Here is a 14,536-nt window from a genome sequence, read left to right as displayed (position 1 = left end):
TTGACCATGTCTAGAGTACTGATTTCACTTCTGGGAATCACATTTTAGGAAAGATCAGAAGAGGATAATAAAGGTAATGAAAGTCTCTGAATAGATATATAAAAATGAATTGAAGGAGTTCTGCACATATATATTGTACCTAGGATATACTATAAGATATTTAATATGTATGGGAATGCCTGCCATCTAGGGGAGGGGGTGGAGGGAAGGAGGGGAAAAATTTGGAACAGAAGGGAGTACAAGGGATAATGTTGTAAAAAAAAAATTGCCTATGAATATGTACTGTCAAAGAAAGTGTCATAATTATAAAAATTAATTTAAAAAATTTTTAAATGAATTGAAGGAACTGAATATGCCTAGATTGGAGAAGACTCAGGTAACAAAAAAGTTATACTTAAATATCTGGGGTGCTGTAAACTTTTTATTTGATCTCAGGAGTCAGAATTAGTAGCAATTAGTTGAAATTGCAACTATACGTTCTCAGAAAAAACAATTCTGACCATTAGAGCTATGAACAAGTGGAATGGATTTCACTGGAGATCTTCAAGCAGAAATTGGAAGATAAATTGTAGACTGTTTGGTAGTAGAAATTCCTTTTCAGTTACGGGATTGATTAGATGGCAGTTAAGATACTTTCCAGTTTGAAAATTCTGTGAATCTGAAAGTACCATAAACCTTAGCCTAGTTCTTTTACTATTTCTTACGTGCCTGTTTAATATTCATCTACAGGTCTTTTATTTGATCTGCCCACATACTTTGAATGTTGGTATGTTCTACACTGTAGGATATATTCTGTTGCCTTTAGGATTTTTTCTGGAAGCATAGAGGATAATGTTCTGACATAACTGACTGTTAATTAATCTGGAATGACAGACAGAGGAGAGACTTAAATTGAGATCTTTATAAGTCCTTCCTGGCAAATGCTCACTAAATGTTGTCTCCTGCCCCATACATAGCATTGAAATACTATTTGGCCTTAAGTGTCTACTACTTGTAGCAATCAAGAAATGTTATAATTAAGATATTTTGGGTGGGTTTACCAATAGATTTTTTTAAGTTGCTAATTTTTGTTTCTACAGGCAGCCAGGTGATACACTGGATAAAGTGCTAGGCTTAGAGTCAGGAAGATTAATCTTTCTGAGTTAAAGCTGGCCTCAGATTTTAGTAGCTCTATGAACTAGGCAAATCACAATTTGTTTGCCTCAATTTCCTCATCTGTCAAATGAATTGGAGAAGTAAGTGACAAACCACTCTAGTATTTTACCAAGAAAACCTCAATTGGGGTCACAAAAATTGGTCACAACTGGAAAACAACTGACCAACAACAAAAATTTTGCCTCTATAAAAGTTCTCTTATATGTAGATATCAGTAGGTATCAATAACATATCCTTCCTGATTCCTTTTTATTTCTTTTGTATTTTCTCTGTATATTTACATATGTATACAGCATTTCTCCCATATACATTGTTTTTGTATCCTGAGTGCTAAGTACAGTATATTTAGTTGTTACTTAATAAATATTTGATACTAAGAATACCCTTTCATTGCTAATGCAACCAAATTCTTCCCAAAAGGTTCAACTAAGGTTTAATAGACTAGTCAATTTATTCAAATTAAGAAAAGAAAAAGTTATGCTTGTGTAGGAGTAGATTAATATAATGTCAACTTCTTAGAATAGTGAGAAGCAGTTACTTTGAATATTGAAGAAAGATCGAATCTTAATATAAGTGCATCTAGTGGAACATAGAGTACAGACTCCATAAAGTAGCTGGAGCTAACAGTGTGTGTGTGTGTGTGTGTGTGTGTGTGTGTGTGTGTGTGTGTGTGTGTGTGTGTAATAAGAAAGTCAGAGTAATTCAGGTGAAAGTGCACAAAATACATGATTCTACCCCTGTTTTTCCTCAATATTAAGTAGGATACTTCCCTTCTCTGAGACAAGGTTCCTCATCCATAAAATGACAACATTGAGCCAAATGATCTCTAAGGCTCCTCAAGCCCTAATGTTATAGGATTCTAAATGAGGGAGAAAAGAGTCATTTTCAGTGACTCCAACCCAACAGTTTTCAAATGAGGCTTTGGAACAGAAAAAAGGAAAATTGGAAAAATAAGGCTTTTTTGCCTTATCTTTGACTTGCAATGTTGCATTTAGTTCAGTTTAATTTTTACCCATCATGGGCAGTCAAACTATAGGTACAATTCATTAGAGTTCATAACATCCTGCAAGAGCAGACTAATTGTCCTAGTTGCCTTTTAGTAAAAGTTTGTTTGAGTAGCCATTGTCCTGGATGTTGATTACCAAGTCTAATTTAACAGATTCCACAGGATTTAGGTTGAAAGGAACTTTGTTTGTTGTTCAGTCATTTCAGTCATGTCCAGCTTTGTGACCCCATTTGGGGTTTTCTTGGCAAATATACTGGAGCAGTTTGTCATTTCCTTTTCCAGCTCATTTTACTTTACAGGAAACTGAAACAAACAGGGTTAAATGACATTCAATCCATTGCTGGCTGAAGGAATCAAATTTTATAGTAAAATGTGCCCAAGATCACTTGGAATGTATCAAAACTCACCACTAACGTGAATGTTTTCTGGAGATTTGTCCTGAGACCTTTTTTCTTTCCCCTCTATACTATCTCACTTCACAATTTTATCCATTCCCATGGTTTCAAGTTATTACCTCTCTGTAGATGATTCCCAGATCCTATCCTTAGTCTCTCTCCTAAGCTTGTCTCATATTGTTGGGTTTTAGATATCTCAAATTGGATATGCTCTATATATCTCAAATTTAACAAGTCTGAAACAAAACTCATTATCTTTCCACTCAAACTCTCCACTCTTAACAACTTATTATTGCTGTCAAATACGCCATCATTCTCCCAATAATTCAGGTTCAAAACCTCAAACCACTCATATCTCACTCACATGAGTGTAAGCACGCACTCACCTAACTCCATATCTGTAATCTTCTGTCAAGCCTTATTGTTCTTACCTTAACAATATACCCTTCTTGCTGCTCACACAGTCACCATCTTGGTGCAGGCTCTCATCATCTCATACTTGCATCTCTAGTTGATCTCCCTTCTTCAAGTATCCATTCTAATCCAGTGCATACTTTATTTAGCTGTCAAATTGATTTTCTTAAAGTCCAAGAAACGCCAGTCTTCCCTATTATCTCCATAATGAAATACAACATCCTTTTTTTGGCTTTTAAAACTCTTCACAAGCTAGCCCCTTCCTGTCTATCCAGTTTTCCTTGCACAAAATCTATGGGCATCTAGGAGGCACAGTAGATAGAGCATTGGGTTTGGAGTCAGGAAAACATTTTTCCTGAGTTCAAATTCAGCCTCAGATACTTACTTGCAAATCATTTAACCCTATAAGCCTCAGTTTCCTAATCTGTACAATGAGCTGGAGAAGGAAATGGCAAAGCATTCTAGTATCTTTGTGAAGAAAGCCCCAAATGGGGAAATGAAGAATTGAACAACTGACCTTTCTGAACAAACATCCCTGACTCAGTGCATCTTTTCCCCTAAACCTCCTTCTCTTAGTTTCCTTGGTTCTCTTCCTTTCCTCCAAGCCTCTCCAACACCACCATGGCTCATATCTCCCCTCTAAGATTATGTCCCATTTACATACATACCTTTATATGAATGCATAGTTGTTTACACATTGACTCCAATAGTGGAATATAAACGCCTTGAGGGCAGGGATGATGGACATTAAATTAGTGAGATATGATGAGCATCTAAATTAGAATCCTTGAGCTAAATGGACAGGGAAAAAAAAAGATAGAAGAGTTGTTGTAGCAGTAGAATCAAATAACTTAACAATTGATGGGATATGAGGGCTGGGGAGAAGGAAAGAATAAGGTAGGAGTATGGATAAATTCTAAGTTGTAAACCTGGGGGATTCAGGGAGAAAGGAGCAGTTACCCTCAAGAGAAAAACAAAATTAAAAGTGTTGTGTTAGAGGGAAATATGAGTCTCTTTTTCATATATCTTACACTTGAAATGCCTATGGAAAATCCAGGTGAATATCAATCAACCAATCAAAAAAGCATTTCTTAGATGCTACTTAAAAGGCAATGTTGAATCCCATCTCTGACACATAATAGTTTTGTGACCCCAGTCAAGTCACTTGATCTGGGGAACTCTGTAAGACATAGAAGGGGATTACTTATCCAGTTTGTTACCCATACCAATAAAATCACAAGTCCAGCCCCAGCCCCCAGCATCAGTGAAGTGGGACCTCTGAATTAGCAACAATGTTGAAGGTTTCTGAACTTCTCAGCCCAGAGACACTAGGAAAGACCTGGAAGGTCAGCGTAGAGAATCTGTGGTACCAGGATGGGAGTCCAGCATGCCGTCCCAGTGTAGATCAGGCCAGCACAGCCCTGGCCCCAGCATCAGCAAAGCAGGACTCTGTGGCTTTAGCACACTAGATCTTAAAGATACAGTGGAATGGGGACACTCCTAATAGTTTCAGGATGGAAAAGAGTACTTGTGGTCAGGTTCATAGAAGGATCTCTGAAAACAGCTGCACAAAGCCCTTGAAGCTTGGGATAGTGCACCCTCCACCCTAAAAACAGAGTTAAAAGCCAAGTAATAGACTAGGAAAATGAGTAGACAACAGAAAAAGTTTCTGACCATTGACATTCAGAAGATGATAATAAAGTCAAAGCTCCTATATCCAAAGCCTCCAAGAAAAATAAGAATTGGGCTCAGGCTATAGAAGAGCTCAAAAGGAATTTTGAAAATCAAGTAAGAGAGATAGAGGGAAAAATTAGGAAAAGAATTGAGACTGGTACAAAAGGAAATATAAAAAGCTAATGAAGAAAAGAATGTCTTAAAAAGCAAAACTGGCCAATCGGAAAAAGAGATACAAAAGCTCACTGAGGAAAATAATTTCTTAAAATTTTGAATTGAGCAAATGAAAGCTAATAACTTTATGAGAAATCAAGATACAATAAAGCAAAACCAAAAAATGAAAAAAAATAGGAAAAAATGTGAAATATCTCATTGGAAAAATAACTAACCTGGAAAATAGATCTAGAAGAGATAATTTTAAAATTATTGGTCCACCTGAAAGTCATGACCAAAAAAAAGAAGAATCTGGACATCATGTTTCAAGAAATTATCAAGGAAAATTATTTTGATATTCTTGAACCAGAGGATAAAATAGAAATTAAAAGAATCCACCAATCACCTCCTGAAAGAGATCCCAAAATGAAAACTCCCAGGAATATTATAACCAAATTCTGGAATTCAAGGGTCAAGGAGAAAATATTGCAAGCATCCAGAAAGAAAAGTTCAAGTGTAGTGGAGCTACAGTCAGGATAATACACGATTTGGCAGAAATTGTCAGACAAAACAAATAAAAGTTGTTTAAGAGGACACCAGCTATTGGGAAGGAGGATAAGGAAAGACTGAATGAAGAAGCTGATGTCTGAGCCCTGAATGAAGAATGAAATTTTATGAAACTGAGATGAAAAGGGGATGGAGATTGGCAGATGTCACATAAGAGGAAGAGAAAGAAGAGCAATTTATTTTTTGGGGTTCTCAGTGTGGGAGTGTGGGATTAAGAGTGTGGGAAGGGGAGTAACATAATGAGACTAGAAAAACAGGTTGGGGACAGGACATGAAGAGGTGTTCACTTCTGACTGCAAAGGCAATAGGGAGCCACTGGTATTTATTAAATAAGGGAGTGATAGAATTAAATCTAAGTTGAAGGAAAATCAGATTGGTAGCTATGTGGAACAATGGATTGTAATTAACAGAGATTTCAGATAGGCCAAAGCAATTGCAATAAACCAAGCAAGTTTGTGAGGGGCTGAATTAAGATAGTAACTGTGTGAGTAGAGAAGGATTACATATGAGAGAGACAGATAGCGAGACTAACTGAGGCAAGACTCAGAGAGAAACACACACAGAGACAGAGAGAGAATGAACAATAAAGTAGAAGTGGGGGTTGTTTGTTTGTTTGTTTAAGTCAGAGAACTTGCTTCAAAGCCACTTTTGGCACTTACCATCTGTGTGATCTTGAGCAACTCTCTTTACTTTTCTCCTTATCTTATTTTCTTCATTGACAAAGTAATAAGTTGGGAATAAGTAATCTCTAAGGTGCCTTCTAGTACCAAATCTATGATGTTATGTTTTAGAAATAGAAAAAACAATATTTGGTAATTACCTGAATATGTGGCAGGAGGTAGGGTCCTTAAGGAGCTGATAATGTCCATATTGACCTGGAACCTTAAGGAATGATTGTCCCTTTAGACAGAAATAGAGAAACACAAAATTTGACCTTTTTAATGCAGCATGATAGCCATTTATGGCATTCATAGTCATGATAAAAATGATCATTACAATTTCCCCCAAAAGGGTCCTTTAGAGGGAAAAGGGAGCAAAATAAGTTCTGAACTAAAATTCTCCTCTATAGAGTTCAAAAAGGAACTTACTTTATTTCTCCTCCTTGCTTTGGCTATGTTTCTGCCTTAGAAAAAGTAGACAGTCCTTACCTGTTCCTACTCTCCACTCCATCCACTCCACATAACCCAGTTTTGGCAGTTCCCTACAAAGCCAAAAACAAAAAGAGAAGATTGTTGGAGTTAAACATTTGGCTTGCCTAAGTCATCAGAGCTCTGTGTGTAGATGTCACAATATATTGCTAAAATTTAACTGTTCAGAAAGAGAGAAGAGGGTTAAGTATGTACATTTTGAAGTTATCTACATAGAGCTGATCTTTGAAAAGCAGAAGGCATTGCTGAAAGACTATGTAGGAAAAACGAAGATGCAGTACAGTCCTTCCATACAGCCATTCCATTCAGAGGAAATAAGATAAGAGTGATGATACAGCAAAAGAAACAGGAAGTTAGGGGGAACATTAGATAGCATGGCTTTAAGAAAATACAAGAAAGCATACATAAAAGGATGGCCAAAAGTTTCAAATCATTTGGAGAGCTCAAGACAGAAAAAGTGACTCATGACTAAAATGACTGCTTGAGTGAAAGGCAGACCAACTGGGTGCCATATTTTTACTCAAGCAAAAACTAAAACCCTCATTAAGATGAACAATAGGGAAGAAATCCAATGAGAAACTACAGTGAGTGGCTTCTCCCAATCCAGAACTATAAAAAAGTCACCCAGAAATCCTTAAGCAATCAGAGAAGAAGCTATCAGTAAAGCCAGTGCCAGCACGGACAAAAAAAAGTTCAACTTCCCAGAACAGTCTACAACCTGCCAGAAACAAGCATAGTCTATAAGGCTCTGTGTCCATGAATTACATATGGAGAACCCTTTGATAAAAACCCAGGAAAGCTAGAGAGCACTAGGATGGTCATTAATGCACAAGGTGGAGGCCTTGAAAGCACCAACAAGGAACAGGGAGTGGTGTGATGTGGCAGTGCTCAGATAGGAACACCCCATGTGTTTATGTTCCTCTAAGTCTGTAAGAAATCTGACATCAGATGCCTTAGAAGATCTTTAAAATCCATTACTTTGAACCACCAAGAACCGAGGGAGACTAATCCAAGGAAATGGAGGTCAGTGCAAGACTAGACTAATCAGGACCAACTACCCCTATCCTGGAATAAATCCTCAATTTAGGAACTAAAATTGGAAAGATGATTGATTTTTAAAAAGAATAAAAATATTATAAATTTAGAGATTTCCAAAATATGGAGGAAAAACCCTATAACAACTGCATGCAAGGACTATATAAATATCTATAAGAAATAAAGCAAAAGATAAAAATTAAAATAAAAGCTCATTAAGTCACTTCCCAGTAAAATAACCCTGAAGGATGATTCCCTAATCTACCTATCTCCCCCCCAAAATCCTTTGTAATAAACAAGTATAGTTTAAAAAAATGAAATATTGTCCATGTATGATGTGATTGATATGTGTCCATTAATTATATGTCCTCCACATGTAAACAGGTCATACCTGTTCCCTAGGTGTTCCATAGGTGTACCCATTATTTCCATTAAGGGTGTGTGTATATCTGCAGAAAAGTGTGCCCCAGTTAAAAAATTATTGCAATAGTTTGGGTGTGAAGGGATATGAATCAGAAAAAGGGTGGTGGTAGTAGTGGGCATAAAAAACAACTTAGAATGCAAGGTATGTTACCAAAAAAAACCCATAGGACTTGGTAACTGAGTACAGAGAGGTCAGAATTTTGCAGAAAACTGAGGGCATCACCTCCCCTTACCCTAATGATGCCTTTCTCCCAACACATCCTACTGGTTGGTTCTTTTGCCTCTTATTGTGTTTTCCCTTCCTAGGATTCCTTTCTTAACCATCTCTATATTCATATTCTATAGTCTTCAAAGCTCAGTCTTGAAGGTTGCCACCTCATATATAGTAACAAATTTTACCTGTTGCAGCCTGTATAACAAAATACAATTAGGCAAAATACATTGGCCTTCTTATATAATGTATGCCTTCATGTTTCAGGGAAACTCAAGCAGCTAATGGGAGGCAGGGATGAAAATGTGCAGAAGTTGAAAATTTTGTACATTTGTTCTCCTCACTTTCATTTGCACAACAGAACAAAAGATTTTGGAGTGTTCAGGGTGAAAAAGTGCCTCTGACCTATATAGTTGTACTTTTTCAACTCCACAAGATCCTTTGGTTTCCAATTCATGTGAAAGTAGGGAAAGGGGACACAAGACATGGCAATCCTCATATGAAACCATAAAGAGAAAAGTGAGGGACTATTCTTTGCTTGAAATCTTTGTTCCAAATCCCTGCCTTTATTGTGTAGATGTGGATAGTGAGACGCTCCCTACACTTTGAGGCACCCTACATTTATAGCCCCAAGAGTGACTAAACTCAGACATATTCGGTCCCCAATGAATAACTGTTAAATTTACGTCGTTTGCTTACTCTTCCTTCTTGAATGGGAAGATCAGTCACTGAAAAATGATAGTAATGTATTTTTTAAAAAATTTAAGAGTATCAATGAATCACCATTATTAGAGTTAGCACTTTGTTTGAAGGCCCTCTCAAAGGCTCCCATTTCTGTTTCTAGCGCCAAGATTCTCTGCTTAATTTTGGTTACTTGGGCATGATGCTAACTCCCCGAAGCAGAATCATGTCAGTCTTAAGCCAATGGCAAAGAAAAGAGTGACTTTTGAAGCTAAACACCAGTTTCTATCAAGTAGTCATGCATTCAGGGTTCTTATGGTTCTCTGTTGGATTGAGATATCAGTACATCCCAGAGTATATTGACAAGAGCAGATATTTTAAGTTCCATTGTGTACCATAAGCACAGGGCAGAGAAGGGAGAGTACTTCACGTTTAAGAGTTGTCTGTTCTGGAGCCCTTTACGTTGTGGCCCGTGAAACTGCCAGTTTTAACATTTTTGCTTTAAATGTATAGGCTTCCTTCCATATCGTTATGGAAATCGTAGTAGAGGTGGGGAAAGGTATTGAAGGAAAGTTATTAAAGGCAATACAATTCAAGAAAATAATCCCTGAATAGAGAAATAGGAATGCCAGGGTGAGCATCAAGTAATGTCTTTGTTGTTTTCTTAATGGTAAATTGAAGAAAACTTACAGATTGTTGTTATAAGAATCAAATTCTATGAAGTATGTAAGGGTCTTAATAAAAATTCAAGTTTATATAGATTTCAACTGTTACTGTTATTACTCAAATATGGAGGAGGGAAAATATGTTAGACCATTATCAACAATATCAATATCATTATATTAAACACATTAATAGATTAATTTTTCAGAGCAGTAAAGAACAAAGCCTTGAGAGTGTATCACAGAAAGTTTATAAGAATTAAATGTGAGAAAAGAGAAAAGAAGATAATTTCTTTAATTTAATTTAAAAAAAAGAATTACTTGTGAAAACTGTACAAAAATATATAAGTATATAAATGAAAGTTCTTAATGATGTTCCTTTTTTCCAGGGTTAATAAGTTAACTAGTTGATGATAGTTAGAGGTCTGGACCTAGTCAGGAAGTTTTGTTGTTCAGCTAATTTCAGTTATACCCTATACCCATTTCAGTGTTGTCTTGGCAAAGAAACTGGAGTGTTTTGTCATTTCATTCTGCAGCTCATTGGAAACTGAGGCAACAGGATTGAGTGACTTGCCCAGAAACACAGATATTAAGTGACTGAGGTCAGATTTGAACTCTCAAGAAGAGGAATCTAATATGAAAATATGTTTAAAAGAATTGCACATATTTAACTTATATCAGATTTCTTGCTTTCTTGGGAAGGAGGAAGATAAGGGAAGGAGGCAGAAAAAATTTGGAAAACAGTCTTACAAAAATGAATGTTGAAAACTATTTTTACATGTATTTAGAAAAATAAAATACTATTAAAAATTTTTTTTAAAAAGATGAGTCCTTCTGATTCTAGACTCAGCTCTCGGTCCACTGTGCTACCTAACTGCCCTAGAATCAGGAAAACCTGAAATCAAACCCAACCTCAGATATACTGTAGCTATGTGACCCCGGGCAACCTGGACAAGTCACTTAACCACTATTCACCTGAATTTCCTCAACTGTAAAATGGGGATTATAACAAGGTTACAGTAGATGACTGCAACCTTGTAAACTTTGACAAATCAGAAAGCTAAGACACAAGATCTCCAAAAGATAGGTTTCATATCATAATTTGCTTTTTTTTTTTTTCCCCCCAGAGTGACTTTTAGAATCAAATATAAAATCTTTTGTTTGCTTTTTTTCCCCTTGAGGCAATTGGGGTCAAGTGACTTGCCCAGAGTCACACAGCGAGAAAGTTTGTTTGCCTTTAAAAGCACTTTAGAACCTGATTCTTTCTTTTCTCTTTTTTAAATAATTTCCTTCCATCCTGGTCTTCTTAAAACTTCTTATAATTTCCTTCCATTCTGGACTCCTTGCTGTTCCTCATACATGACACTGAACTCCCTATTCCAAGCATTTGCATTAGCAGTCTCCCATGCTTAGAAATACCTGCCTCTTTATTTTACCCTTCTGGATTACCTGGCTTCCTTCAGGTTCCAGCTAAAATCTCACCTGTAAGAAACCTTTTCTCAACACTCTTAATGCTAGTTACCTCTCAGGTTAGCTGCAACCTCTACGATCTAGATAGACTAATTGTACTTAGTTATCTATATGTTGTCCTCACCACAGAATAGGAACTACTTGAGCACAGAGACAAGTTTTTGCCCAAGCCTTTAGCTTGTACTACAACCTGGCCTTCCCTATCTGTGAACATATCTTAGACCCCTCCTATTTTTCTAGTCTTCTTATAATTTACATACTTCCTCATTGTGTTCTCCTGATGAGAATTAGGAAAGGGGGAACCCTTTTGGGTCATCACAGGATAGTCCAGTGATGGTGCAAGAGTCCCCTGTAAAGGAATTTACAGGCCCCAAAACCTAGATTGATTAAAAAAAAAAAAAAGGTTTATTTGGGGTTTGGAAGTAAGGTTAAGGTTAAAGGTAGAAAGACGCCAGTGGGGGATAAAGGGAACAGGAGGGAGAAAGAATAAATGTCAAATCATTGAAATTAATAAATACCTTACATAAGCAGCATGTACTTCATGCATATACATACCAAATTAATTTCCATCTTCATCCAATTCTCCCCTAAATCCTGTTAGGTCAGTTGAAGAAAAGCAGGTAAAAATTGGGTGAGACAATTTAGATGATATGTAATTGAGCAGATATTTGAATTCAAATCATCCTGCTCATATTATTTGTAGAATTTTATTCAATTTATGATATAAATAGGAAGAACAGTAAGGAGGCAAAATATGCATTTTGATATCAAAAATCAAGGTTTTACATATTCTTTTGTGAAGTTATCACACATCTATGTGCTCATTTCTTCATCCTTTAGAAAGATAGCTGGAGTATCTACCCACACTGCAATATTCATTTACAACATGAGTAGGGATAGATTAATTATATCTAAAGTCACTTCAACCCTTAAATCCTATTTTCTATAACAAAGCAACATTCAGATTCTCTGCACAATTATTTTATTAGAGAGAAGTTTAGCATTGAGTTAAATGGAGTATAAAGTATACAACTTGCCTCTATTATTTAAAAATTTTTTAAAAGCACTGTCTTAGAGACTAATAAAGGCCTAGGTTTAAATTTCCTTCTTGCTTACTTACCACTCAAGTCACTTCCCTTCGGAGGTATATATCTTCTTGTGTTATGATCAAATATGATAGACTTGGTTCTTGGTGGTGATCCAAGGCAATCCCAATAAACTTTGGTTGGAAAATGCCATCCACATCCAGAGAGAGACCGATGGAGATTAAAAGTGGATCAATGCACACTATTTTCACCTTTTTTTCTTCTTTTTGTTCTTGTGTGTTTTTTTTCCTTCTGTACATGTATAATTTAAAAAGTTATTAATTTTTTAAAAATGTATATATCTTCATTTGTAAAATGAGAGGGTAAAATTATATACTTTTGCTAAGGTCCCTTCTACTTCTCCAGTCTATGAATATGTTTGTGTGTGTGTGTGTGTGTGTGTGTGTGTGTGTGTGTGTGTGTGCTGAGCACATTAGAAACTGCAAAATGTTTCCAGTTTATTTAACTTTGTCTCATGTATGTATCTCACAACTCTTTAATAGCTATATTGCTCTTGGAGAGTATCACTTGTTGGAAACAATTCGCAAGGAAAACAGGGCTGCAAATGTAGTAACGCTTCTACGGTACACTACTGCCACCTATTGACCTGCTTACATTAGCTTTTCTAATTTTGTAGGGAAAGAAAGATGGGACTCCTTTTTGGGGGGGATCCAATTGTCTAATTCTTAAAGATAAACAGAGAATGTAAGGTTACATCTGCCTTGCTAAAGTGACACATGTCTATTTAGACATAAGAATTCCTTCTTAGTAATTTTAGGGAACTTGATCCAAATAGAAAATATATATGAGCATGGAAACAGAAAGCAATTAATTCTGGTGGTGAATATTATTTACAAATAAATGAGGGCATCTTCCATTTAAGTCCCTTACTTTCAAACCCTTCTTTTTTGTTGTTGTTTTTGAAATATTAATCAAGTATCTATTTGATGGAGGTCCAGGATAGAGCCAAAACAATAATGTTATCCTTCTTACAATGTAGAGTAAACCATTAAGGAGAAATTCTTTACTGGATTTCATTTCGGTGGAAATGATGTGAACTTGTGTCAGAGATGGCAAACCATTGCCACTCGTAGGGCAAGAAAGCCAGCTCAGCTTGAAGCAAGTGCTCAAGGAAGAGACAAGAAGCAGCAAGTGCTGAGCAAGTCAAATGAGCAGCAGCACGTTGACCACCATCTCCCCTCAGCCCCTAAAGTTATGAATAACAGTGCTTCTAGCCCAGTTTCTGTTACTATTATCCTGAAAAGCAACCCTCAGAGAGAAGCAACCCCCTTAATTTCTCATACACTGCTGCCACCTATTGGCCCATTGAACTTTTGTAAAGAATGATGCACTTCTGAAGGGATGGTCTGGCCTGGTCCTGTCCCTGTTTTCTTGAGATATTGATATTACAGGATCATAGGAACAATTCAGGCTAGGAACTATAGACTATCAGGATGCAATACAAAGCTGATTAATGCTATAACAACAACAACAGCAACACACACACACACACACACACACACACACACACACACACACACACACACCAGTCTGAGCTTTGCCAGATCTTGACAGATCTGAGTAACAGAAAAATGCTGTTAAACTCAGTTTTTATCTGTCAGAAAGGAAGCTTTGTTGGTTTAAAGTGACAAAATTGTAAACTTCTTGTTAATCTGGGATTCCTGCTTCTATTTGAACTAGAAGCTAAAACTGAGATGCTAATCTATTCCTGGGATCTGAACCAAGATGCTACTGATTACTTCTGTGCTTGATTCTCTCTCAATGCATACAGTAAGAAAGTTCACTGCCATTTCTCACCTAGGATTATCACCCTATTCCTCAGTCATCTCTTGATCTGTGCCCCAGAATTGGATAGTGAGTGACAAAATCATTTGACACCTATTCCCACCCTATTACAAAAGTCATGGACCTCATCTTACCAATTTGCATGACCTCTCCTCATGGCTGGGGTGCTCCATTCAGGAAGGTCTTGGATGTATACTTTAGGTCTCCATCTGACTTCCTATGATGACACAATCTGAAAGCATGGCTCACCATCATTTTTTCTTGGATTTCTCCAATCAGGATTTGGCCTGGTGCCATTTATAAATTTGTTTGTAATAGTTTAGTTTGGGGGAATTGGGGGTGGTACTCTGAACTTTGTTCTGCTATTACACCATTTTAGCTTCTCCTTTCTCTAATTTCAAAGCTGTCTCTTCTCACCGCCACATCTTTATTTATTATAGTTAGCACACTATTTTTTGTTTTGTTTTGTTTTAAGCTAAGGGAGAGCTGGAATTATGCTGAAAACTATTTCTCAGGCTTGCCTATCATGACTGTATTTGCCTCTTGATATAAAAGAACAAAGGCAATAACAGCAGGATCTGCCTAATTGAACTAAGCTTCCCATTTTGAAGACTCTAATCCCATAAATAGTTGGTCCTGATGACTTAAAAC

At 36.6% G+C, this 14,536-nt stretch overlaps 1 long non-coding RNA gene across 1 annotated transcript; it reads right to left on the bottom strand.

Moving 5' to 3' along the window:
• Positions 1-3,584: 3,584 nt before the first annotated feature.
• On the bottom strand, positions 3,585-6,557 carry LOC141542602 (uncharacterized). Its single transcript, XR_012482216.1, has 3 exons — positions 6,513-6,557; positions 6,185-6,264; positions 3,585-3,762 (listed from the first exon to the last, which is right to left on the bottom strand). It is a non-coding gene; the product is annotated as an uncharacterized LOC141542602 (long non-coding RNA).
• Positions 6,558-14,536: the final 7,979 nt, after the last annotated feature.

The sequence above is a fragment of the Sminthopsis crassicaudata genome, chromosome 5 (assembly GCF_048593235.1).
Source record: "Sminthopsis crassicaudata isolate SCR6 chromosome 5, ASM4859323v1, whole genome shotgun sequence".
Classification (NCBI taxonomy): domain Eukaryota; kingdom Metazoa; phylum Chordata; class Mammalia; order Dasyuromorphia; family Dasyuridae; genus Sminthopsis; species Sminthopsis crassicaudata.
The sequence above is the reverse complement of the archived record's forward strand: the minus strand, read 5'-3'. Positions and strand labels throughout refer to the sequence as shown.